Genomic DNA, 27493 nt, shown 5'->3' on the forward strand with positions numbered 1-27493 from the left:
ATTTTTAGCTGCATTAGAATTGTATTGTTTGTTTATATGAGATTGACAATTTATTTGGTTCAATTAGGTATTCATAATTGCATTGTGTCATTGAGAACAAAAAAAAAATAGTTGTGTTGTGTTAAAGTTTCCAAAATGTTTTTATGTAATAGTAGAGAGAAGAGAATCGCAAGATATATACATGGAAGTGATGAAGCATGTTGGTTAATTGCATAGCCTCCAATAGACGGCTTACAGTCTCCATCATCTCAATTAATTGTAACTCTTCCGTGTTGTTCAATCGAGGAAAATATATACACGGGCAAGATGAAAAATGATTACTACCTACAAAAGAAAAGAAAAAAATGATTACTAGCAATTTCTCACAACCCTAAGCATCAAACAAAATATATGATCTAATACGATGCATTGGATATATGATAACAAATAAAATATAGTTTGGAATTTTATATCTTACCAATGATAATACATCAACAAGACAACAACCAATGTAGCCATATCCTGAAGACAATCACCGATAGTATCCTTCACAATACCTGACCGATCCGATCATCAATCCTACAGAGAAAAAGTTTTTCAGCTCTAGCTTTAAGATTATTTATATCGAATGAGAGTCTTTTACAATCTATTATATCTTGCCTTGTTAAAACTTTCTTGTTTGGACGTTGGTTCGAATTTTAACCGGAGTTAAATAAAGGTCGATGACCGGACGCGGTCAAATTTTCAAAAGAGTGTAAATTACTTAGACTTTTGTGAGCCCTAATATATTGTTACCGTCTTCCCTACGCAAGTTTGTTGTGGAGACCAAAAGCAAAAGGGTATCATTTTCTGGCTCCGTAGATTCACTCTCTTTAATAAGCTACTTCACCATTGATGAGGTAGTTTTATTTTTCTCCGAATTGTGGACAGTTTGCTTGTTTTTGTTTTAGAGAAATCACGAGTTGTCAGAAAGAATGTAGTTTGAAAACATGTCTGGAAAATATCTTGAGAGAAGCTGGTGTTTCTATATAAGGAAAATCACAACAGAAGTCATCTGAAACTGTGTTTGGGGAGACAATGATCTCTAGAACGTTGATGTTGGTGACATCACATGTTATTCTGATCATAACCATAAAGCTCCTTAATTTGCATCAACTGATTCAACGCAGAGTTATTGACAGATTCTTGTACCACCGAGTAATGTTCTTTGTTTGAGACGCAAGGGTGTTGAAAGTTGTTGCTATTGGTGTCAAGGAGAAAGTCAAGTGAGATAATTGCCGTAAACATACAGAAAGTCTCAAAGAGTGAAAGGATTTGGACCTATCTTCAAGTTCCGTGGACGCGAAGATCTTTAACACTTCCAATGAAGATAAATTCTTCAAATGGTCATACCAGCCACGGTCAAACTCTTCTCTAGCTACAATTCTTAAGATCATCCTGTGGTTTGATGGCAGGATATCTGTAACCAACATTTAGATCTTCCTCACAATCTCCTTGGTCAAATGTGTCCCGACTCGTCCGACACAAAATAGCATTGATCCGTAGCGTAATGATACAGATTCATGTTCCGTGAGAAGAATCTCTCAAAAATCTTGAAGCCCTTGTACCAAAAACAACTGTTCCTTTTCCTTATTCACCAACTCAATTACAGAATTAAATTCATAGCAATAAACCCTTTTCAAGATGTGAAATTAATTAAGACGAGAATAAGGGACACGAACACGTAAATCAGATACATACCATAGAGCAAAGAGATCTCCTTTTATTTAGTAGGCACCGCTTTGAAACTCCCTAAAAGATTCCAAACGCCGTTAACCTTAGGCAGAGGAAACACCGAGAATGTAAGCAACCAAAGGAATTACATAATCAGATTGAAAATAGCTCGAAGGGAAGACCAAAAGAGAACTCAACAAGGCCAATATCCATTAGCATAACCAAACCGTTCACAGGAAGCTTCAAATCTCTCAAAACCAAAAAGCCTTGAGCTATACGTAACTTAGGAACATCAAGAGCCACAGAACAAAACGGAACACGATACTCTTCACCACCCTTGTTTCTTCCTAATCGTAGATTCACATAACTGAAGCTGAAGAAGCGAAAGAGACAGCTCGGCGAAAGAAACAGAGCATTGTGGTCACTCGAAAAGCTTCCTATTGATGTGGGACTCTGAGAATGTAAGCATCATTCACACTTCACAGTTCATGGAAAAAAAAAGGAACTGGCCTCAGACTGTGTATTGGTTTATTTCACGAGTGGATCAAAGATCCTTTGATGTCGTTTTATGGGATACAGCTTCATCACCGGCCAGTTTTGATCTTCCCTCATCTGTTATAAACCAGTCCATAAAAATTCGAGGGGACGACGTGGGATAAATCTGAGTGGTCGACGTGGGCCTGGGCTTTATTTAAATAAATCTCTCTATCTCTATCCAGATACAATCACCGAGCTCGGCCCACTTGTCTGTATGCGAGTCCACAACATTGTCGGTTGAAGCCTTTCATCGAAGTCGCTCAGATCTGTTCTCTGGCGGTGCGGTGGTCGCCGGTCAAGGTGGAGCGGTCGTCCTGGATCGCTCACTTTGCTCACTTTGTCGGCTCTGTGCTGTAGAGGACGGCGGCGAGATCTACGGTGTCCATAAACTTTGTCGTTGACTTTGCTCCTTCACGATTTAATCACGAGCCTTTGCTTTCTCTTTCGCATATTTAATCAAAGGTTCAAATCCAACACTCCCTCTTGAACCCTTTGATTAAATACCCAATTTTGATTTTTCTTCCTCATCTCCCTCTTGCTTCGATTTATTCTTCTTAATCGACCCTTTTTCTCTATCTCCGACGACAGCTAGAGGTCACAACTCTCACCGATCACCAGTCACCGTCACGGCCGCCGTCTTCAACCACCACATCCTAACCGGTGAATTTTCTGGTGTAACTCTCAGCCCTCATCTCTGGCGAGCATCTCTTTATTCACCATCAATTCATCTGAGACTTCATTCAAGTCTCCCTCTTCGACAACGAGAGATATTGCAATGTCACAGTATATGATTTTTGAATTAGAGAAGAAAGGAGAAAACAAGAAAGGAGATGTCTGATTCAAGAAAACGTTTGGTGGATGAAACGTAATCCGATCAAGCTGAAACTTGGTGGTAAGCTTCGTGAAAATGCTGTCTTGAGTATCAACGGTGGGATTGAGATTTTGACGGTTGGTTTGTGTTTTATTCGAGCTTCTTCCGGGCACAGTTCATCTGAAAGTTTCAGATTTGACCAGTTCTTATGGAAATGTCAACCGGATGACCAAATAAACTCGGAATGAGATGAAATTTTGCAGAGATACTCTAGACATGTGAAACTAGATTCTGGTAGAAGGACACTGGATTTGGAGTCCGGGAACATAGTTTACTGATGACATTTCAGAACAGTTGATTCAAAGTCTTATGGAACAATGAGTTTCTAATGACATGAAAAAGGTGAAGAGCATAGATGTTGAAACATGTTATGGAAGCATCCTAGAAACTATGAAGAATGCTGAAAAGCGTTTTTAGAAGAGACTTTGAAACACAGAGATTGCAACTGAGACTAAGAGAGGAGTTGAGACAGAAAAAGTTCTTAGTTCATGAGAAAGATGAAATTATGTAAGAGAAGAGGTTCTTCTGAATGATTATCATCAGTAAGGTTTATGAAGAATGCTGAAAATCGTTTTTAGATGAGACTTTGACACAGAAAGATTGCAACTAAGGCTAAGAGAGAAGTTGAGACAAAAAATAAAAAGTTCTTAGTTCATGAGAAAGATGAGATTATGTGGGAGAAGAGGTTATTCTCAATGATTGTTATTAGTAAGGTTTATGATGATATTCTGTCATCAAACTTTCTGTTAAATCAAGGTATAAAGTCATGGAAAGTCTCAGATCAAAGAAAGATAATGCATGTTGGTTGAGAAGTTTTCTTGTGAAGAAAAGTTCAGTCAAAGGTTCTTTTGGAGAAAATTTGCAAGGAGATTTCAAGTGTGGCTCATGCTGGTGATAAACTGTGAGAAATTGTTTCATCTTAAAGAGAAACCAAAAGTGAAAAGCAATTGGAGAGGAGAATTCTACGTGATGATTCACTCTATATGAGAAGCTGATTGGGATCAATCTGCGATGTATCCGCTGCAACTACAAGGTCGATAGGAGTTGACACCGCTGAAGGAATTTAAATCCGAAACTCAGCTGAATGAGAGAAGAATCTTCTATTGGAGTTAGAGTAACCCTTTGGAAAGGAAAGAGATGTTCTGTTTGTGGTATTTGGTGACAGCGTGCTGGTGTAAATTCTTGATTAGGAGAAAGTCACTAAATCTGATACTATATAAGATGCCATCTGACAAGAATTGTGTATGAAAACAAGAATTGGCTCAAATACCAATCCAGAGACATGAATGTCAGAGCATTGGCTCAGCAGTTCTGAGAGTACAAGGCATTTGAGTAAATGGAGTCTGAAACTGATCTCTACGTCGGCGTCTTCAGAATTTGGTTTATCATGAAGAGTTATTAATGTGAGAATCTGATTGTGTTTGTTGAAGAAACGTAAAACACAAGTTAGTGGTGAAGAATCAGTCTTCTCATAGCTCGTTCATAAAGATGAGGATTCACGTATTGAAGTATTCATGGATCTGTTGCTATCACAAGAAGAAAAAGACCTTCAATATTGGAGAAGCTTTGCAGAAAAAAAAAAATCGTTAGAAAGCTCCATGTTTTTGCTTCGAAGGGAAGGACTGTAGAAGAAATATTAGAAAAGTTGATGCAGAAGACGCTCCGTGAATGACAGATGGCAATAAAAGGAACTTCAGAGAATGATCAGAAGCTGTGTCAACATATCTGTTGGAATCAAACACATTTAGAGGCAAAGGCAGAGGTTGACATCATTTTCTTTGAGTTTTTAACTTAGTTATGCACTCAAGCAGGGGGAGATATCGCACACAAAGAGAGTTCTTCAATCTTATCTGGTCTGAGGACATGAATTGAAGAATGGGGTTTTACTTGAAACTGACTAATGAGAATGGATGGATGCTGCTTGCGTGTGTCTTTGACTGAATGAAGTTTGATTTAAAGAGCAGAGTGCTTGAGTATCAAACTAAGTTAAAAAGGGGGGAAATGAAGATGTTAGATCTTTTGAGTCTAATAGATGATGAAACATGAAGCATTGAAACAGCTATGATAAATCAGTTTGTGAAACTAATACAAAGGCCTCAATTGCGAGGATATGTAGTAGACAAAGCGCTCAGAATTTTGGCATGTTGGGTGTTCAAAGCCGGAGGTTATAGACATTTTTGAATACATGGTCAAGACGGGTTTGGCTTGATATTGATGGAAGAACGAGCCCAAAGGGGTTACAAAGCTGTCTTCTGGTTTGTCATATTTTTTGATAATCACAGGCTGATGATCATTAATGAAGATACAATGTTATATGTCAAGAAGCTGTGTGTCAGATCAAAGAAAGATGAAAAGGCTTAGTATGAGGCAGTTCCATGACATTGAAGGACTCAAGAGGAAGATAAAATATATATATATATATATATATATATATATATATATATAGAGAGAGAGAGAGAGAGAGAGAGTGAGTGCATATGGATGATTCTTGAAGCTTTAGCATTCCTGCTCCAGAACAAACACTGTTTGTCATTTCATCTTGAGGACAAGATGAGACTCTCAGAGGCGGGCAGTAGTCAGAATAGCAAGTATGGAGATAACTAGCTATATAGTGTTGATGAAGATGATAAAAAGGATAAGAATACCCTCTCAAGAGATATTAGGGTCATGAAATGGGATGTGAAAGAGTTGTGTGCTGAGTATAAAAAAGAGTGTAAAATCGGGCATTATAAGAGTTATGAATATAAGAACGGGTGTCAAGGTGGAGGCCTAGCAAGGGATGTGGATATTCAAAGAGGTTGTTTCACTGCTGTTAGACACAAATATGTCCCCGTGGGAGAGGGAGTTATGGTTTCATATTTCAATTGGGATGACAAGAAGAGAGGCACACAAACACTGAGCTATTCGCAGGATAGCTCAAGAGGACTCCAAAATTCAGTGGTCTTGACATCTGGGACTGTCAATGCGTTGGTAAGATCATCTTTCCATCAAATTTGGATTACATATATTTTATCCAAGTGGGTCTTGAAATGATCATGAGGTGTTACAACATCAGCAAGTTCATCAATAGTCCTAGAGAATTGGTAAAGAGGTGTTCTATGTCTGTTACCCGGAAGGAAGATGCTCATAAGAAAAGAGGGAATGAGTTTTCAGGGGCGAGTAGTAGTAGGTGTGGATGGTTGGTCTTTGATAGAGGAAATAAGAATAGAATATCAGGAGATGTTATGAATATAGTATTCTCGGTCTTGGATTTAAAGAAGTGTTTCTTGCAAGGTGGATGTAGTGAGAATAAGAAAAGAGGGAATGCGTTTCGAGGTATAAAAGAAGCTGAAGAAGAACACTTGCTGCTGTCTCCGGTGAATTCTTGTGTGAGCACTTACACTGTGACCCATGAAAGTGGCGTTGCAAGATGGGTTGCTCAAGAATAGCATTACCTTCTCATGGCCGAAACTTCCCAAGTTGTCCTCTTGTTACACTCTGGATCTGATTCAGTACAAGACTAAATTGAAGTTTGGGTTCAAAGTGTTGTTGTCGACTTTTGAGAGAGTGTCGAAGAAGCTAAAGGATTGTAAAACACATGAAGCCTCCCGAGCCAAGGTGAAGCTAAGTCAGAGAGCTTTTCCAAGGATTGTAGCTACTGATTCAACATTCAACTTCTTTCCACCTTGAGGACAAGGTGTTTCTTTATTTGTGTTATGTCCCCAACAAAACCGTTATGAGTATAGATAGTATTTTATATGTACCATGACTAGCTGGATGGAGTTTTGGTGGTACTTTTTCTGTGATTGAATCAACCCTATATTATATAGCCCCGAATTATTCTTTTTCTGGTTTTGCATTGATTTTCTAATTATGTCGATATAGTAAAAGTACTTCTATAAATTAAAAATGTTGGGTTATAATGTTGGGACCCTGATATTTTAGTAATTTATAGTGATATTAATTTATCTATAGTGTAAATAAATTTCACTAATTTATAGAATTTTTTTTAGTTATTTTTTTAAAAAAAGCATAAGAATTAAAACTATTTGATCTAAACAAAATTAAAGCTTTGATTAAAGCTTACATATGTTAGTTACGGGTTTTGATTTTTGAAGTACTTCCCATGCTTTATTATAGTGATGCTTTCTTCGCTAAAATCTGGAACGACGCGTCTAATGGGGTTGGTGACGAGTACTTGATTTATGATGGATTTTTGTTTCGCGGTGCTCGGTTATGTATTCCAGAATGTAGCTTGCGGTTGAAGTTAATTAGCGAGATACATGGAGAAGGTCATGTGGGAAGAGATCGTACGCTTAAGTTGATAAGCTCGTCATATTTTTTGGCCAACATTAAGACGTGATGTTGAACGATTCATTGTGCGATGTGGTATTTGTCAAGCTGCTAAAGGCAAAGCTTCGAACGCTGGTTTATACTTGCCTCTTCCTATTCCTACACAACCTTGGACTGACATAAGTATGGATTTTGTCCTTGGTCTACCACGAACACAAAGAGGTAATGATTCGATTTTTGTTGTTGTCGATCGGTTTTCCAAGATGGTCCATTTTATTCCGTGTAAGAAGACCACTGATGCAGTGCAAGTTGCGATCTTGTTCATTCGGGAAGTGTATAAACTTCATGGTTTACCTCTTTCTATCGTGTCGGATCGCGACTCTCGTTTTCTAAGTCATTTTTGGAGATCATTATGGCATCTTCTGCATAACCAAAAAAAGAATACTTTCTCTGTGATTGAATCAGCCATATATTATATAGCCCCGAAGTATTCTTTTTTTGGTTATGCATTGATTTTCTAATGATCTTCATATACCTCTAGAAAAAAAATACAGAATACAGTACAGTAGAACCTCTATACATTAATAATGTTGGATTCTGATATTTTATTAATTAATAATGATATTAATTTATTTGTAGTGTAATTTAATTTTTATTAATTTATAGATTTTTTCTAATTGTCAATATTTTTAGAAAAAATAAGAATTAAAATTATTTGATCTAAATAAAATTAATGCTTTGAATGTTATAAATTGGGAAAAATGCCTAAAAAAACCCAAACTAATTTTAATTTGGAAATTTAATCCCCAATACTTTAGGATTGGAATAAAAAACTCTCATCTAATTATTTGTCGTCATAAAATACCTAGTATAAAAAACTAGATTAAGACCCGCCCGATGTGCGGGTTTTAAATTTTTTAAATTAAATTAAATTTAACAAAAAGACATATTTAACTTTTTATTGTGAATAGAAACTAATTTAAGAAATAAGAAGATAAAATTATAATTAGATAGAAGATTTGTTTATATATTCATCTTTTACCTTAATACCCTTATTTGCATTTCTATATTTTATATTTGTTGATACATTTATTATAATAGTAAAGTAAATTTAAAATACCATTCACCAAATATTTTACCAAGACACTAGATTTTAACACGCGGTACACCGTGAGATGATTTAATTTTAAAGTTAGTATAAAAATATTTTGTAAATTGTATCTCCTTATAACATATTTATTTATATTATAGTTTACAATTGTTATTAAGTAACGGTATACCACGAGTCCACGAGATAATTATTAATAAACTGAGGATTTAACCCGTATTAAAGCGGTATATAAATATTGATTCAAATTCGTCCGCCATATAAATCATTTCCGAAATATAACCCGTTCCGTAATTTCTTAACCCGTCATGTGATTTGTATTAAAAAAAATAAGGATTAAATCCGTATTGAAGCGGCGGATTAATGATATTTTAATCTTTTTATTATTGTTGATTCAAAAACCCGTCCCGTCAAACCCATCCCGCCAAAAAACTCATTTATTTTATTAATGTTCTTATTTATGATATGATTCTGAATCATTGTCTAAATATTTTAATCGATGTAGAACGTTGAACACACATTTTCGTCAATTGGATAATATATGTCCGTTTTAAAAATTTCGAATCACAGTATATGCAGAAAAAAAATTGATTTTTTTTTTTACTTTATGTATTATATGATGATTCAAAACAGTTAAAAACAAATCAAACAAAGATGATAGGAGAATCATAATTATAAATCTTAATCAAATCTTCTAAAAATCTAAATTATTAAATATGGAATATCCGGTGTATGAGTTGGGTTAAATATAACCCGACCCAACAAATTTTTTGTGAAGGAATTTTTAAAATGGGTCGGATATCCGATATACCCGAAAGCTTTTTTACCCACCCGTCACAAAAAGTGCTGCGATTATACTAGTATAGATTCATCATTATTATTTATGTCAAATTTCAAAATATCTATAGTTTAAATTAATTTCATTAATTTATAATATTTTTTTTAGTTATTTTTTTAAAAAAGCATAAGAATTAAAACTATTTGATCTAAATAAAATTAAATCTTCGATTGTTATAAATTGGGAAAAATGCCTAAAAAACCCAAACTAATTTTTTTTTTTTTTTGTCAACAGCTTTTAATAACCCAAACTAATTTTAATTTAGAAGTTTAATACCCAATACTTTTGGATTGGAATAAAAAATTATCATCTAATTATTTGTGGTCATAAAATACCTCGTATATAAAATACTTCATTTAGGCATTTTTTCCGTTATAAATTTGTATTTTTAGACTTAAACATTTAATATTTAAAAGAAAAAAAAAACAATTTTCTTTTATAATGAATAGGAAAGATTATAGAGTTTACATATTCAAACGATATATATAGATCTATCTTAACATTTTTGAAGTACATTTTAAGAAATTCAATCGGACCGGATTTGTTTTTTTAATTTTTGATCCGGATTTTTACCTGTAAATTAGACATTCGGATCCTAATAATTTGAGACATTCCTTAAAAAAAATCCTAACGCAAATAAATGATTGATTTAGTAAATATATGTAGTTGTAACAAAGATATATTTCGGATGCAAATCGTTTCCTAAATAGGTACTAATGAGTTATGCAATTCACATTTTTTTCTTAAAAAAAAGGAACTATATTAATTTTGTATTCAATCCACCTAAAGATTTGGAAATGTCTCATGATAAACGATTTTTAAAGATATTATCTTAAAATGGTTAAGAGTATATGTAGCATATTTTAGATTTGTAACGATTTAAAGATTTTCGAACATATCAACACTTTGCTAATCAGAATTTGTATATTCTTTAACCTAAAACTCTACTAACTTATCATAGCTCGATAAAATATAAATACTCGTTCATTTCTACTACCTCTGCACACACAAAACACGGGAAAATGGCCTATTTCCACCCCTACTATTTGGACGGTTCCGTTTCCTACCCACACAACGAGTTGGTGCTTATTTCAACAGTTTTCGTAACAAATTTCAAATTAACTACCCATACTCTGTGTTTATAGTTGAATTCAACATTGACTCAAACGGACGTTAGTCAACCGTTAAAATAGAAGAGTCGGATGACACAGTGGCAATTCAAAAGAGGGAAAAGGTCCTATTTCTACCCTTACTATTTGAACGGTTCCTTTTCCTACCCACACAACGAATTGGTGCCCATTTCAACAATTTTTGGAACAAATTTCAAATTAAGCAGAATATCGAGCTATGGGAATGCTCACTGCTGAGCTCTTGTGGATCAAAGGTTTGTTGACGGATCTTGGAGTTGTGATGACACGTCCAATGAGCGTGTTTTGTGATAGTCAAGCTGCGATCCATATTAGTGCTAATCCGGTATTCCATGAGAGGACTAAACATGTTGAGGTTGATTGTCATATATATTGTGCGGGATGAGATTGTTAAGGGTACTATTTCAACGCAACATGTTTCGACTCATGCACAGTTGGCAGATATCTTCACCAAAGCTTTGGGACAGAAAGAGTTCAAAGATTTTCTCAGCAAGTTGGGTGTTCTTAATCTACACACTTCCAACTTGAGAGGGGAGGTGATGCGGACATCCAAATCAAACCAAACCAGGAGTGTACCAAACCTACCGGTACATGTATCAAACCGGTTGATATGGAGCATTTTGGAGGATTCTTGCCCAAATGGAGTCATAATCAAGCACAAGGCCTAGGGTAAGTTATTCACCAGAAAATTAATCCTAAGAAGACAAACGATAGTTCAGGAGGAATCAAAGACCAGCGAGCCGAATCACCATGTTGTGGAAATTTGACCGTTGCACTCTTTTTCCCTTATCTAGGGTTTGTCCCAATGGGTTTACCTAGAAAGGTTTTTAACGAGGCAACATCAAGTCATCAAGGAATCATTTACCAAGAAATTGATTCGAAGATATTACAAGTACATACAGCTGATGTACTTGCTGACAGACCGGCTGAACTACTCGCTGAACTACTTGCTGAACTACTTTCTGAAGTACTGCGCCAAATGAAGCCGGACAAGGAAATCTTCCTTATTCTACACTTGGACGCACCTCAAAGCTACATATGGAAACCAGGAGAACATCTAGGCTACACAAGACATGTACCACACAAACTTTGGTACACCTTACCACACAAGAACCCGCGGGGTTATTACTTGCCATATATGGAGTCGAAGGAGATCAACTTGCAACAAAGCTTTCCTTCTTTGTTTGTGCGCTTGTGTGAGAATCTTGAGACCCTCCAGAAGCTTCCAAGACGTCACAACTTCCTCCCCAAGTTGACAAGATACAAGGCACACCTCACTTGCCTTATTTGGACCAACGACCATATTTTCTTTTAATGTTGCGATTTGTTTCTTTGTTTAGCTTTTAGAACGTTTGTACTCAGCCTATATAAGCTGATCATTAGTCTCATTGTAAAGCACCCTTGATCATTTTAAAGTAATAGAAACGTTTTCTACTTGTCAAAGTTTGAGTCTTTGTCATTGTTCTGTAGTTCTTTGTGAGTGAGTCACCAAGTACTTCAGGATTCTGCGGATTAAGTTTGTTGAGTGATTCAACATCCTTCATTCGTTCATTGATCGAGTGAGTCGATTACCCCACTGATTGAGCGAGTCAATCACCCTTCTATCCATCAATTCCCTTTGAATCGATCCCACACGAGAGAAGCGATCGCCAGCGTGTCAGATCACCACCTTCATCATCCCACCTTCCGCGTGAAAAGCTTGGAATCTCTTGATCATCAAGTGAACTAAAGTTGGATTAGCTCCAATTCTTGCATCATCTGGTATCAGAGCTTCAAAAGCTCCTATCCCAAGGTTGTATCTTTTCAACCTATATCTTTTTGATTTTTCAATTTTGTTATTTAATTTTTATAAATTTGAAAACCAAAAAAAAAAAAAAAAAAATTTGTTTCTTGCTTTGTTATTGTTTATTTGCTTCAGTACTTTCATTAAAAAAAAAAAAATTTATTTGCTTCAGTTTATTATTTATTTTATAATTATTATAAGAAAAATCCATAAAAATCATATTTTTTATTAGTTTTCGGAATTTTATTTTTATAAAATCAGAAAAGAGAAATAAAATTTTTTTTTTCCTTTATATTTTCGATTTTGATTCAAAAAAAGAAAAGAAAAGCAAAATAAAATATTTATATTCTTATTTTTTTGTTTATAATTATTGTTCTTGCAATATTTGTTGAACTAGTGTTTGACACACTTTTCCTTTTTTATGTGTCTGTGAGGTACGGTTCTTAAAATTTAGAACGAATATGGAGTCCATTGAGTTCTATTCGGATGAAGAAATCCAAGGAGAAGAGCCTTACCAAGTCATGTCGGATGAGGAAGACGATTATGGAAGCATCTCTTGGCATCACAATGATCATTCAGATTCTGAATCAAGAGATGAACCAGGCCGTGAAGCACCAGAACCAGAACCGCCTGACTCATACAACACCAATACAGGCTATTCTAAACCATGGATTAAATTTAATGATGATTTTTGTAGCCATGGTTCAAAATCTCCATTGACTCGAGCTATGTCTTTTTCAGAAAAAAAGAATTACCTTAAATGGGAAGATGACATGGAGTATAAAGGGGCAACGGCGAAGGAATACTGTGGAGGTCGAAACCAACACAATCGAGATTTGTCTAGGGTTTTAATTTAGGGATACGATAAATGTGAATTCTCAAAGAACAACAGAAACAAATATAACCAAAGATGGTGTTATTGATTTTATTGATGAAAGGAGTAGTTTTGATGGTACAAGAGTTTGATCGTAAAAGAAAAGATGTTTGTGCTGTGAGAGCTTTGCGTAGTGTAAATTCTAGAGCGATATTGCCTCCTCTCTATGAGAGCCTTGAGTCTCTTTTTATAGGGGTGGTAAACCGCCTCTCCAGCGATATTCTCGGAAAATTTCCATTTATCTTGAAGTCGGCTTGGAATATCGCGGTTTTAGGATAGTTTCCTTATTCTTCGAAGTTTCTTGGAAGATTTCCCGATTTGAGTTGATCCTTTGAGATTCTTCCTTATCATTTCCGGGTCTATCGGAAATGATCCTTCTTTTTCGGAAATGATGCTTTGCTTGGAAATGATACTTTGAAGACGAAAATTTGCTAAGTCATCGCCTCGAGTGACTGATGATTTTGGCTCGGGAACAACCCTCCTTTCGCCTCGGATGCGTTGGCTCTTTGGCTCGGGTGTCTTGTGAAGCCGGCTCGGGATGAAGGAAGAGCAGCTCGGTCAAGGTGGTACGTCGTGTCCCGAGGCCATGCAAGATGTCCCGAGCCGATTCGGCCATGGTTTCCCCGAGCCGATCTAGTGATCGATCCCAGGCCGGTTCGGTGATTCTGAGCTGGTTTGGTGATCCCGAGCAGGTTTAGTCAGAGCTTGTCCAAGCCAAATCGGTGATGAATCCCGAGGCGCCGTATCTCGGCTCGGACTTAATGCGGGTGGAATCCGACCCCAACAGTTTGCCCCCCAGCTCGTTGTCTTGATGAGCAAGTGACGAGCTTCAGGATTATTAGTCCCGAGGTGATGCAAGATGTCCCGAGCCGATTCGGCCATGGTTTTCCCGAGCCGATCTAGTGATCGATCCCGGGCCGGTTCGATGACTCCGAGCTGGTTTGGTGATCTGAATTCTCCTGACGATTCGAATCCCCTTGACGTTTCGTCTTCTTTTAGCGTGTGACGGTCGAATTTCCCTCTCGAGAGGTGGAAAAGTTTTCGCTTATTCCCGAGATTTTCGGCGGACGCGAAACGTTCCGTTGTACGCATGCGTACCCGACGCGCTCTAAATTTCTATAAATACTGAGTTCCCAGCTCATTCTCTCATTTCGCGATTTGCAAGGAAAAATTCTAAGGTTTGCTTCTTTTCTCTGATCTTGGTTTAGTTTATGTTTCTTCTTTTTCCGATTTACTTTTCCGTCGCGCCGCCGTGTTTAGATCTAGGTTGATTTTGCCGGCGTCCTGAATTCTGTTTCTCCGGTTGTTCTTTCGATTTATCCGGGCAGATTGATGTCCCTTTCTGATTCAAGCGATTCTTCCCGAGGCAGAAATATTCCCGTCCATAAACGAAAAATGGTTTGGAGTAGTTCGGATGGGCCCGAGGCCAGTTTGTCAGATCGATCTGAGTCAAGTAGCGACGCGGAATCGTCATCTGGAAGCCCAGGGGTTCCGAGCCAATTTGTGGCTCGGGATGATGCAATCGCTGATACGGCTCGGGATGAAGATCTCTCCGACGACCCCGAGGCGATTTTAAACAGAAGGAGGCGTCCTCCAGCTGCAGATGAGGCTGGAGTTTCTCGCTGGCAGGATGTGCCCGAGCCGCCTATTTTGCCCGAGGTGAAGGGTGAAATGGTTACTTATGATCCCGAGGAGGGAGCCAGGCTACTTCAGCTGGCGATTCAAGGTGCCATGACTCAGAGGAAGAAAACCCGAGCCAAAAAGATGACAAAACCTGATCCTCCCGGTTCCACTCTGTCGACTTCAGACTCGCTTCGGGATCTAAAGTCGCGTTTTAATTTTGGTGAAGGGGTGACTGTTGGGGTCGGTTTCCACCCTTTGGCGCCGAGCCAGACTTAGAACACTTTGGGAGTCTTTCAGAGATCATCTCGGGGCATCGCATCATTCACCTCGGGATATTTGTCTAAACGATTTAGTATACCCGAGCCCATCGCCTCGGGGACACTTAAACAAGACGTCGAAGGCACCCGAGCCCAATTGCCTCGGGGGTACCCGAGCCCATCGCCTCGGGGATATCTTGAACAAGATATCAGAAGCACCCGAGCCCAATTGCCTCGGGGGTACCCGAGCCCATCGCCTCGGGGATATCCTGAAGAAGACATCAGAAGCACCCGAGCCCAATTGCCTCGGGGGTACCCGAGCCCATCGCCTCGGGGATATCCTGAACAAGATATCAGAAGCACCCGAGCCCAATTGCCTCGGGGGTACCCGAGCCCATCGCCTCGGGGATATCCTGAACAAGACATCAGAAGCACCCGAGCCCAATTGCCTCGGGGGTACCCGAGCCTGGTCGCCTCGGGAGTTTCTGAGCCCGTCGCCTCGGGGACACCCGAAGAAGCCATCCTAGAATGCCCGAGCCAGTCCTTCCTGTGTACCCGAGCCGGTTGCACAAGTTCCCCGAGGCGAAGTCTTCATCATCGCCCGAAGCAAAGACTTAGTAAATATTCTTCTTTAAAGGTATCATTTCCAAGCACATTGTCATTTCCGAAAAAGAAGGATCATTTCCGATAAACTCGGAAATGATAAGGAAGAATCGCGAAGGATCAACTCAAATCAGGAAATCTTCCGAAAACTCCGAAGAATAAGGAAATTGTCCTAATCCGCGATATTCTAGCCGACTTCAAGATAAATGGAAATCTTCCGAGAATATCGCTGGAGAGGCGGTTTATAATCCCTATATAAAGAGATTCAAGGCGAGAACGAGAGGACAAGCAATATCGCTCTAGAAATTACACTACGCATAGCTCTCACAGCACAAACACTTTTTCTTTTACGATCAAACTCTTGTACGATCAAAATCGTCTTTTTATTAATAATATCAAGAACACCATCTTTGGTATCAATCGTTTCTGTTTTTCTTTGAGAATTCACGATTATCGTATCCCTAAAATAAAACCCTAGACAAATCTTGATTGTGTTAGTTTCGACTTCCACAGTGACTCTGCGATTGCCGACCCCTAATGAGAGAGCTGACGATCCTCCCGAGGGGTTTTTCACCTTGTACGAAGGATTCTTTTATTTTTGCTTCCTATGGTTCCCAATCCCGAGGCCGATCATTGAGTATTTGTGGTCGTACAAGCTTGCTCTGGCCCAGATCACGACCCGAGGCCTTCGACATTTGGTTGGGATCTTAGTACGCGGGTTTGAGACGTACAATAACATCGGCCTTGATCATCTAAGGAATTTGCTAGAGATCCGCCGTGTTCCGAGCTGCGAGATGGAAAGGTATTATATTTCCCCTCGCCCGAAGCGAAGGGTTATTGGCGGCTTCCCGAGCAAAGACGAGAAGTACACCGATCATTTCTTCTTCGTCGCCCTTGACGAAGATTGTGTCCCCGAGGGCTGCCTTGAAAAGATGATTGGAAAATGGAGAAAGATTGGTAGTTTATCCGTGATTCTTGTTTGTTTTCTGTTATAACCTGGCTTCTTTAATTGATGTTTCGATTTCCTTTTGCAGATCGAGGCCCGAGCTTCTTGGATCGTATTCCCGAGGACCTTTTCAGCGTTCGTGAGGAATTGGCTGCTCGGAAGTGTCATTGGATCAAGCATTTTTCCCTAGGACGGGTTGAAAAGGCGTTAAGGAATTGGCTGCTCGGAAGTGTCACGGTGCGTCCTGTTCCACTTCCTCATCTTCTTCAAACCAAAGGCTAAGTTTTTTTACGGAGATGCAAGGGGTGAAGATGTCCTTAAGGGAAAAGAAGGCCGCCGAGAAGAAGGCGCGCGAAGAGCAGAGAGCGATAGAGGCGGCTTTCGGACCTGTGGCTCCGCCCGAGGCTATAGCGGGGGCCGAGGCAACTACTGACCCCGAGGTTATCGTTGATCCCGTAGAATCGGGTGCTGATTTAGCTGTCACCATGGCTCTCCCCGGGGTGCCCGACGGCATCCCGGTTAGGGATGTTGCTAGCCAGGTTCCCGAGGTGGGGAACACACTGGTGGTTGGTTTGCTTGCTGGCGGGCAGACCAAGTCCAAGGGAAAGCATCCCCGAGGAGAACACTCTGGGGATAAGCGTAAAAGGTCGAAACGGGCTCATAGCTCTTCTCGGCCGATATTCCAGGACAAGGTTGCTTCTGCCAACCTTATCGCTTCATGCGCTTGGCCGCTACTTCCCGCCCCCGAGGGCTTAATCGAGGCGGAGCGATATGGTGAGGCCGCGGCAAATTTCTTGAAGGTACGTGCCTGGATCCATTCTTGTACGAGGCAGTTTTGTTTCAGGACCTGACATGTCTTTGTTATTTATTCTCCAGGCCTTCTCTTCGATGAACACGATGGTCCACTCCTACGACTCAAGGGCTCGTGAAAACGCGCTGGCTATCGAACGGTCTGAATCCGCTAAGCTGAGGGCTGAGAAGACGGCGGCCGAGGCTGTTGTAGCAGCGCGAACTGTCGAGGCGTTAGTTGTTGCCGAACAGGAGTCGCGGAGGAAAGAATCCGAGGAGAATGCTCGAATTCGCCGGAAGGCCGAGGCGGAGATTGAAAGGCTCAAGCGTTTGCTCACCGAAGAGAAGTCTCTTCGTGAAGTTGAGGTGGCCCGGGCGAAGAAAGCTGCCAAGAGAGAGGTCGCCGAGGAGTTTATGGAGAAGGTTAAGAGGACTGAGGCGAAGTTGTCAGAGTTTGACAAAATCTCCGAGCGGTACGTGTACTTCTCTCAGGCAAAGGCTAATGCAGAGCTAATCGCCACCCTTGAAGCTGGAGGGCAGATCGAAGATGAGAAGCTTGAGGTCAACAAGTGGAAAGATGAGTTCGGGGATGCCGAGGCTGAGTATGCTAGGCTTGACCGTTCCTCCGGTGTCTCCTGTTTCTGCCCATGACAGCCTCGGGAATAGATCAGTGGAAAGTGATGCGGTTGAAGTCGGAGTTTCCGATCAAGCGGGATCGTTTCTGCATCCTGCGGCAGCGCATGTTGAGGAGCGAGACGACTAAGCCCGAGGCGTCTCTTCTTTCTTTTGTCTTAAGTTTCTTTTGTAAAAAACTTATGCCTGGATGGCTTTATCCACTTGATATGAATGTTTTTAAGTGCTTGACTTATTTTTGTTTATCTTGAGATTTTTCCGAACTAAATTCAGTACCAGTGTTGAGTAACTGGGTTTTCGTAACAGTGTTAAGGAGGGTCGTTTATGGAGAACTTAATCTTTCCGACCCGTTTTAACTTCTGAGCCGAGAAAGCGAATCATGCACCAGTGTCAAGGTAACTGGGTTTTTGCAAGCGCGTGACGTTAAGAAGTTAATTCTTCCGAACCGTTTCAACCTCCGTGGCGAAAGTGAAATGACTCGTGCATCAGTGTTGGGATAACTGGGTTTTGGCTACGTGGGACTAATCTTTATCGGTTGCGACCCGAGCTGATATAGTCGAAACCAGTGCTTAGAAGCGAACTGGGGTACCAGTGTTCAGTCAACTGGGTTTTCTGAAGACAGTTTCTTTGTGGCCAGATATCGCCGACCGAATTGCCTCGGATGCTTATATAGCGCGCTGTAACCGGAGTGGCGAAATGAGCTCTCTGTTCGTGGACGTGGCCATCGTTCGCACGAACTGTTGGCTTTATGGGTCGATAAGAAGACCGTGAAGGTTCCCGAGATGAGTTCGGGATTGATGTTAAGGTGGATGAAATTGTAAAACCCGAAGGGTAAAACAGGAAAAAATTACGTTTAAAAAGTTCAGTTGGAGTATATGTATACGGACCCACTCCCCCCTTTTTAATTAGGGGGGGTAGCTGAACTCGTCCGAGGACGAGCTGCCTACGTACCCTTTTCAGGGATCAAGCCACCCCGTAGTTCAAGTACATGCGTACCTTTGGTTTTTAGCGGTAATATTTCCTTAGATGCATTGCGTTCCAGGATCTAGGTACCGCTTTGCCGTTCATGTTGATGAGTTCGTAGACACCGGGTCGGATTACCTTTGCGATCGTGTAAGGTCCCTCCCAATTCGTGTCGAGCTTACCTGCGTTCTGCTCGGCGGTATTCTGGAAAACTTTGCGCAGCACGAGATCTCCTTTGTGGAAACGTCGATGCTTAACGTGAGAATTGTAGTACCGAGCCGTTGCATTCTGATAGTTCTGCATACGGATCAAAGCCGAATCTCTTCTTTCGTCAATTAAGTCCAACTCGTCCAGCATCATCTGAGTGTTGGAATTTTCCTGCTCGGGGAGAAAACGTCTTCTTAGTCCCGGGATCTCGGCTTCGGTGGGAATCACACACTCCGTGCCGTAGACAAGGGCGAAAGGTGTTTCTCCCGTGGCCCGCCGCGGCGTGGTTCTGTGCGACCATAGTACTCCTTCCAATTCGTCGGCCCAGCGGCCTTTCTTCGCGTCGAGGCGCTTTTTTATTCCGTCGAGAATTATCTTGTTTGCCGCTTCGGCTTGTCCGTTCCCCTGAGGATACCGAGGCGTAGACTTGCTGAGGCGAATTGCCCATATCTCGCAGAATCCTTCGAACCGAACCGAAATAAACTGCGATCCGTTGTCTGTAACGATTTCGTAAGGTATCCCGTGGCGGCATATGATGTTCTTCCAGACGAATTTCTCGACCTGCGCGTCTTTGATGCTGGCGTAGGAGTCCGCCTCAATCCATTTGGAGAAGTAGTCTGTCAGTACGAGGAAGAGTTTCTTCTGCTTGGAGTCGTGTAGAGGTCCGATGATATCCATGGACCATCGCATGAATGGATAAGGCAAAGTGACGGAAGAGAGGAGCTCGGCGGGTTGGTGGTTGGTGCGTGCCTCTGGCATTTATCACACCGTTGAGAAAACTTCTCGCAGTCTTTGACCATCGTCGGCCAAAAATATCCGTGGCGTTTGATCTTTATAGCCAGGGCTCTCCCGCCAGAATGGTTTCCACAAGATCCGCCGTGTACTTCTTCCATGACTCTCCGAGCCTCATTTCTTTCGACACAGATAAGGAGGGGACCGGAAAATCGCCATTTAAAGAGTTCTCCGTCGATCAGAGTATACCAAGCCGCTTTGGCCTTAAGCTTCCGAGCTGCCCATTTTTCAGTTGGAACTTCTCCATCGGCTATGTAGCTTCGGATGGCTCCGATCCATTCGGCGTCGCTTCCGTATTCGGGCTCGGTTGCGTCCGTAGTTTGCTGGTCTAGCAGTTCGATGTCCATTTCTTCCGGTTCTTCTGTCTCTCGGGCTGTTAAAACTTGATCTTTGCTGTTATCTTCAATGCTCGGCTTTTCGATGAACTCAACCGGTATGATTCTTTTCAGATTTGGGTCGGAGGTTGAAGCTAGAGCCGCTAAGGCATCGGCCGATGTGTTCTCACCTCGTGGGATTCTGGTTAACTCGAACTCTCCGAACTGTTTCGCCAAGTCTTGTGTGAGAGCAAGATATGCTTCCATTCGTTCGTCGCGAGCCGCGTATTCTCCATTGAATTGATTAGCCACGAGCTGGGAGTCGCAAAAGGCTCGCAACTTGTTGATCTTAAGTCCCCGAGCCAGCTTAAGTCCTGCTATCAGCGCTTCGTACTCAGCCACGTTATTAGTCGCGTCGAAATTCAGCCGAAAGGATTGTTCAAGGATTTCACCCTCTGGTGATGCTAGGCGGTTTCCGACGCCAGAACCTTGTTTCGAAGATGAGCCGTCGACGTGGAGGATCCAAACAGCGTTGGGTGACTCTTCTCGGGCGTTTTCTGTTGGCAGCTCGATGATAAAATCGGCCAGGACTTGAGATTTTGCGCATGTTTTGTTCCTGTATTCGATGTCATACTCGCTGAGTTCTACTGCCCACTTGGCCAAGCGTCCCGATTGGCTCGGACTGTGTAGGATAGTTCGGAGTTATACGGGTGCCATGAAGACAATTGAGTGAGATTGGAAGTATGGTCGTAGCTTCCGAGCTGACATCACTACGGCGAGGGCGAGCTTTTCAGTCTGCGGGTAACGTGTTTCCGCGTCGGTGAAAGTTTGCGAGACATAAAATATCGGCTTCTGCTCTCCTCTGTCTTCCCTGACTATGACTCCACTTATCGCTGTATCCGAGACTGCGATGTACATGAATAACGGCTCGCCCGGGACTGGTTTTGCCAACACCGGCGGATTAGCCAGATACTTCTTTAGTTCCTGGAAAGCCTCTTCGCAGCGATTGGTCCATTCAAATTTCTTGTTTCCGCGCAGAGTATCGTAGAAAGCCAGGCATTTATCAGTGGACCACGAGATGAATCGGTTCAAGGCTGCGACTCTCCCGGTGAGACGTTGGACTTCGCGTTTGTTCTATGGTGAGGGCATGTTTAGTAGGGCATCGATTTGCTTCGGGTTTGCCTCGATGCCTCGGTGAGTTACGAGATATCCCAAGAATTCACCCGACTTTACCGCGAAACGACATTTTGCCGGGTTGAGCTTCATGTTGTGCTTGTTGAGCTGGCGAAAACAGTCGCGTAGATGGGCTATGTGATCGTTTTCTTCAAGGGATTTGACTAGCATGTCATCGATGTAAACTTCCATCGTTTTCCCGAGCTGCTCGGAGAACATCCTGTTGACGAGCCGTTGATACGTTGCACCAGCGTTTTTGAGTCCGAATGGCATGACTTTGTAGCAGTAGATACCTCGGTCCGTGATGAATGCTGTCTTCTCGCGATCGTCGGGGTGCATGAGAATCTGATTGTATCCTGCGAAGGCATCCATGAATGATAGCAACTTATTTCCCGCGGTTGCTTCCACTAAGCGATCGATATGTGGGAGTGGAAAGCTGTCTTTAGGGCAAGCTTTGTTCAGGTCGGTGAAGTCGACGCAGACTCTCCACTTACCGTTCTTCTTTTTAACCACGACAAGATTCGCTAACCAGTCTGGATATCTTGCTTCGGAGATCGAGCCGATCTTTAGGAGTTTTTCTACTTCGGCATTCACGGCATCTGCGCGATCCCGACCCAATTTTCTTCGCTTCTGCTTGATAGGTTTGAAAGATGGGTCAACATTCAGCTCGTGGCAGATTACGTCGATGCTTACTCCGGGTAGATCTTCAGCCGACCAGGCGAAGGTGTTGATGTTCTCTTTGAGGAATGAGATGAGCTCGGTCTTTATCTCTTCGGTTAAGTCGCTGCCGATTTCCACGCATCGTTCAGGCCGTCCCTCGTCGAGGCCAATGGAGATTACAGGATCCGAGGTAGGCTTCTTCTCCTCGCGTGCCTCCTCGATCTGTAATTGCTATAATTGTTTAGATATAGCCTTCTCTTCACTCCGGCCAAGTTTCGATTTCTTGTGGTCGATCTCGGCCTTTGCTTCAGTGACAGGGTTTCGGAGTTTGTGTGCTGCCATGAAACACATCCGAGAATTCTTCTGACTACCCCAGATCGTTTTCACGCCATTGGGGGTCGGGAATTTAACACAGAGGTGATATGTTGAGGCGACAGCTCGCATTAGATTTAGCCACGGCGTCCCCATTATGACGTTGTAGATGGTAGGTTGATCGGTGACTGAGAAACTGACTATCTTCGTCACTCCGCCGGCTCGGACTGGTAATTGGATGGTTCCAAGCGTCATTAAAGTTTCTCCTGAAAATCCGAGGACTGGCCTCGGGGTCGGAGTTACACGTGACATATCGATGTTCATCTGTCGGAGCGTTTCGCGAAAGATTACGTCGATGGTGCTGCCGGTGTCAATCAATACTCGGTAAATGTCATGGTCTCCTATCGCTAACGTGACGACGATTGGATCGTTATGAGGCATGTCGAGCCCGTTTGTCTCGCTTTCCTCGAATGTGATCATGTCGTTAGGTCGATCGAAGCGTCTTGTCCAGTTGCTAGGCGTCTCGGCTCTGCGTTGAAAAGCTTTGATTGCCGCTACGGTGTCAGGACAGTATGGAGATCCACCCATTATGGTGAGAACCTTCTGCCGCGTACCATCTCGGTCTTCGTCTTCCGTCCCCCGGGTTCTTTTCTGAGACTCTTGGTTTCTTGGTTCGGGGGCTCTTCTCGGGTTGGTCTGCTCGGGCTCTGGCTCTGGCTCGAGGTCCTTAAGAGTGACGTTTGTCCCGAGCTCTCCAGCTAAGAATTTGGTTGCTAACTTAGCGCCGAGGCTTCGGCATCTTGAGGTATTGTGGCTGAAAATTTTGTGGTGTTCGCAATATTCTTGATCATTGCTCGGCGGCTGATCCCTTGTCCAGGTGAAGGACTCTCTTCCGCGCCCACGGCCTCGGCCTCTGCCGCGACCTCGGCCTTGGGGCGTGTCAATCTGGTAGTTATGATATCCTGAGAAATTGCGCCCTTCGTGATGCGTATACGTACCGCTCTCACGCGACTTTTTCTGGACCGGAGGTGTCGCTTGGGCTTTCTCGGTTTTCTCGGCTCGGGGCGCCTGCTTCGTTGGCTCATGCCTCTTTGCAAGCAGTGCCATCTCTTCTTCGTGGGCGACGAAATCCGAGGCTCGATGCAGCGCGTCGCGAATTGTTGTCGGTTTAGACAGGTTCAACTCCTTCCTGAATTCTGACTTGTACCAGAGAGCTTTCTTCAAAGCCGAAAGAGCGGCTACATCTGTAATTCCTTCGACCTTGGCTAGCGTCGATTTGAAGGTAGTGAGGAAATCTCTTAACGGCTCGGTGGGCTGTTGAGATAGGGACCACAGATCCGCGTCGGAGGTTCCAGGGTCGATGAGCACGGAGTATTGCTTGAGGAACAGTGTCGACAGCTCGTCGAAACTGTCAATCGAGTTTCGTTTCAATCTTGAAAACCACTCTAATTCGGGTCCCTTGAGGTGTTCCACGAACAGTAGGCATAGACCAGCGTCTTTTTCTCCGGGCTTGAACCTGGCTCGGGCTACGGATATCACGAACGATTTAATGTGACACTTCGGGTCGTTTGATCCGTTGTAAGAGTCGATTTTTAACTTCCCCAGATTGGACATCGTTGTTTCGGAAATTCTTTTGGTGAAAGGCGTATTCCGAGATTCTTCCAAAATTCGGTCGATGTTAGGTGCAGAGGATGAAACGCTATGTATCTGGGTTTTAACGAGCTTCATATCTGCTTCCGGCTTGGCTAGGGAGGCTCGGATCTTGCCGAGCTCGTCTTCTCTTTCGGATGCTTCGGCCCATCTTATGTTTTCCTCAGTTTCTTCGTCATCAGTGAAATCAGTTCGCTCAGAGGAGTTAGCTCCGGCTCGGGTGCGCTCGTCTTGCAAATTATCCGGCCCGTCCGTCAGATCCACTGCGTCTGGCTCAGTGGGATCATCGTGATTCTCGCGTCTGGCGGGGTCGGCTCGGGTCGCGGCTCTGGTGTCGTCAGTCGGCGTTGCGAACGTGAGCCTTGTTGGGTTGATGCCAGGCAAGTTCCTTCGGGCTCGTAGCGGATGAGTCTGGAAACGCGCGGTTTTGAGCTGCCCACGGGATGTGATTTCCTCGATTCGCTGCGCCAAGGTCTTGTTGGCTTTCTCTTGGTCGTCAGCTTTCTTCTGGAATTTAACCATCATATCCTTCAGTTCGGCTAGGGTCGCTGAGATTGCCGGATCGACCTGAGGATTCTGAGGGTTCGGAGGGTTAAGGTTATCTCCTCCGACTGGTGGTGTCTGGCGATCGTCTTCGTTCACCATCCTCTCTGGTATTCGAGTCTCGCGTTCTTAGGGTAAGAGAATTCTAAAGTAGTCCCCACAGGCGGCGCCAAACTGTGGAGGTCGAAACCAACACAATCGAGATTTGTCTAGGGTTTTAATTTAGGGATACGATAAATGTGAATTCTCAAAGAACAACAGAAACAAATATAACCAAAGATGGTGTTATTGATTTTATTGATGAAAGGAGTAGTTTTGATCGTACAAGAGTTTGATCGTAAAAGAAAAGATGTTTGTGCTGTGAGAGCTTTGCGTAGTGTAAATTCTAGAGCGATATTGCCTCCTCTCTATGAGAGCCTTGAGTCTCTTTTTATAGGGTGGTAAACCGCCTCTCCAGCGATATTCTCGGAAGATTTCCATTTATCTTGAAGTCGGCTTGGAATATCGCGGTTTTAGGATAGTTTCCTTATTCTTCAGAGTTTCTTGGAAGATTTCCCGATTTGAGTTGATCCTTTGAGATTCTTCCTTATCATTTCCGGGTCTATCGGAAATGATCCTTCTTTTTCGGAAATGACGCTTTGCTTGGAAATGATACTTTGAAGACGAAAATTTGCTAAGTCATCGCCTCGAGTGACTGATGATTTTGACTCGGGAACAACCCTCCTTTCGCCTCGGATGCGTTGGCTCTTTGGCTCGGGTGTCTTGTGAAGCCGGCTCGGGATGAAGGAAGAGCAGCTCGGTCAAGGTGGTACGTCGTGTCCCGAGGCCATGCAAGATGTCCCGAGCCGATTCGGCCATGGTTTCCCCGAGCCGATCTAGTGATCGATCCCAGGCCGGTTCGGTGATTCTGAGCTGGTTTGGTGATCCCGAGCAGGTTTAGTCAGAGCTTGTCCAAGCCAAATCGATGATGAATCCCGAGGCGCCGTATCTCGGCTCAGACTTAATGCGGGTGGAATCCGACCCTAACAAATACAATTGCCAACGTCTTCCAAGGCATGAAGAGAAGCTTGACCATCACACCTTGTTATACCGAGGGCCTACAGCCTCACGTCAAGCAAAACCGAGACACAAGTTCTTTCACACAAATACACGAGTAGTACAGGAAGTGACTCAAGAAGTGACTCAGAGATCATCAATGTGGCGTAAACCATATCCCCGTGGTAGGCGTGACTACCTAGCTGAGAGAGACTCAGGGATCACTAATCTAAGAGGAGGCGAGCTGAAACGTGGCACTCGTCGAGACCCACTACTATCCAATCCCACCCGAACCTACCAAACAAAACTCAGGTTATCTCTAGACAATGGTTATGAGTATTTTGGACCTGAATCTTTTGAGTTTGCAGGACGTGAGAGAGATTATCTGCAATGGGAACTCAACATGGATAAGTACTTTAGATACTATTCCATTCCCAAAGAAGAGAGGCTCAACTATTGTCTTGAACAACTCATGGGAAGCGCGAAACGTTGGTGGGACCAAGAAGAAAAAGATAGACGATGGTTCAAGGAGCCAGCACTCAAAACGTGGGGACAACTAAAGATACTTATGAGGGAGAGATATGCACCTCACAGTCTTCCCCAACCTTGTCAACACACTTACCATCCAAAGGAACCAAGCCGAGAGAACACTACACATCAACGTGTTAGTTCCAATCAAATTGCGGATCAAGATCCCGCTAAGAAGAATGAGAAAGGTAAATGTGCAAAAGGAGAACCGAGCTCCATACCGGTACTTGAACCACATGCTGAACCACATGTTGAAACACATGCTGAACCACATGTTGAACCACATGTTGAACTAAAGCAAGGTATGTCCTATGATTCATTAAAATCAAATGAACCAACATGTTATAGATGTCATAAGAAGGGACATTTTGCTGCAACTTGCTATAAAAGACAAGTAGAGGATGTCATATCACTAGAGCTGAAAGTGGATGCATCTAACTTCAATGATTGTCTAGTGAATTCAAGTTTAGAAATTCCCAATTCTAGATTAATGCGCTTGTCTTTGCCAAAGGTTATTGATGCAGGTATATGTCATAGCATGGATGACACATCTAAAGAAGTAGACCACAACGTAGCAACTCTAAAGGAAGTTGAGAATATCATAAGTTTTGAGGAACAACTTTCGGAAACAACAACATCAACACATGTTTGCCGAAATAAGACGTATGATCAAGCAGCCCTCAAAGGACGTGTGATAATACAGCCCTGTTCAACACCAGCTGATCTTGCTTCTAAGATCATCCACATCAAGGTTGCATTGATACCGAACACCTTACATGGTACACAAGTAAGCGAAACTTATTATCTTGTTCGATATTGGCATTATCTTATATTCGAAAAGAGTTTCAAGAACCCTATCCATATCATTTCAATTTCCAGTATAATGCACTTGATCTTGTCTTTGAGTGCCAGTGAAAGTACAGGTACCATGAAGATTTGCGAAGATCAAAGAGAAGCCACAACAATGTTACAGTTACTCTCGGATCAAAGCAAACAAGAAGTTGATTATGGTCTAACACATGAAAAGGTTCAAAGTAACTTATTTCATTGTGTTTATGAACGTCCCTTGACTGCCTTAATACACTTGTCTTGTGCCAAAAGTGTTGAGACACATGTAGGTAATAAGGAGACACATGTGGATCCAAAAGAGGGATCAACAACGAATGATGTTGTGCAGCAATATCAAGAGCTTTTGATATGCGAATCTGTCACTAAAGAGAATGAAATTGTTAACAACAACATCCTGATGCAAGAAGAACCACCGGACCAGCCATCAAATCAACAAACCAAGTTGATTTCGAAAGATACACTCACCGAGGATCTAAGTCAGGTAAGTAAACTA

The 27493-nt window shown here is 42.4% G+C and overlaps 2 long non-coding RNA genes across 2 annotated transcripts; one reads left to right on the plus strand and one right to left on the minus strand.

Annotated features, from left to right (window-relative positions):
• Window positions 1–487: 487 nt before the first annotated feature.
• LOC110226798 lies at window positions 488–1795 on the minus strand. Its single transcript, XR_002330712.1, has 3 exons — window positions 1720–1795; window positions 775–1595; window positions 488–558 (listed from the first exon to the last, which is right to left on the minus strand). It is a non-coding gene; the product is annotated as an uncharacterized LOC110226798 (long non-coding RNA).
• Window positions 1593–6924, plus strand: LOC110226799. The gene is made up of 2 exons (XR_002330713.1): window positions 1593–2691; window positions 2818–6924. It is a non-coding gene; the product is annotated as an uncharacterized LOC110226799 (long non-coding RNA).
• The last annotated feature ends 20569 nt before the right edge of the window (window positions 6925–27493 follow it).

This window comes from Arabidopsis lyrata (assembly GCF_000004255.2).
Source record: "Arabidopsis lyrata subsp. lyrata unplaced genomic scaffold ARALYscaffold_7, whole genome shotgun sequence".
NCBI lineage: Eukaryota > Viridiplantae > Streptophyta > Magnoliopsida > Brassicales > Brassicaceae > Arabidopsis > Arabidopsis lyrata.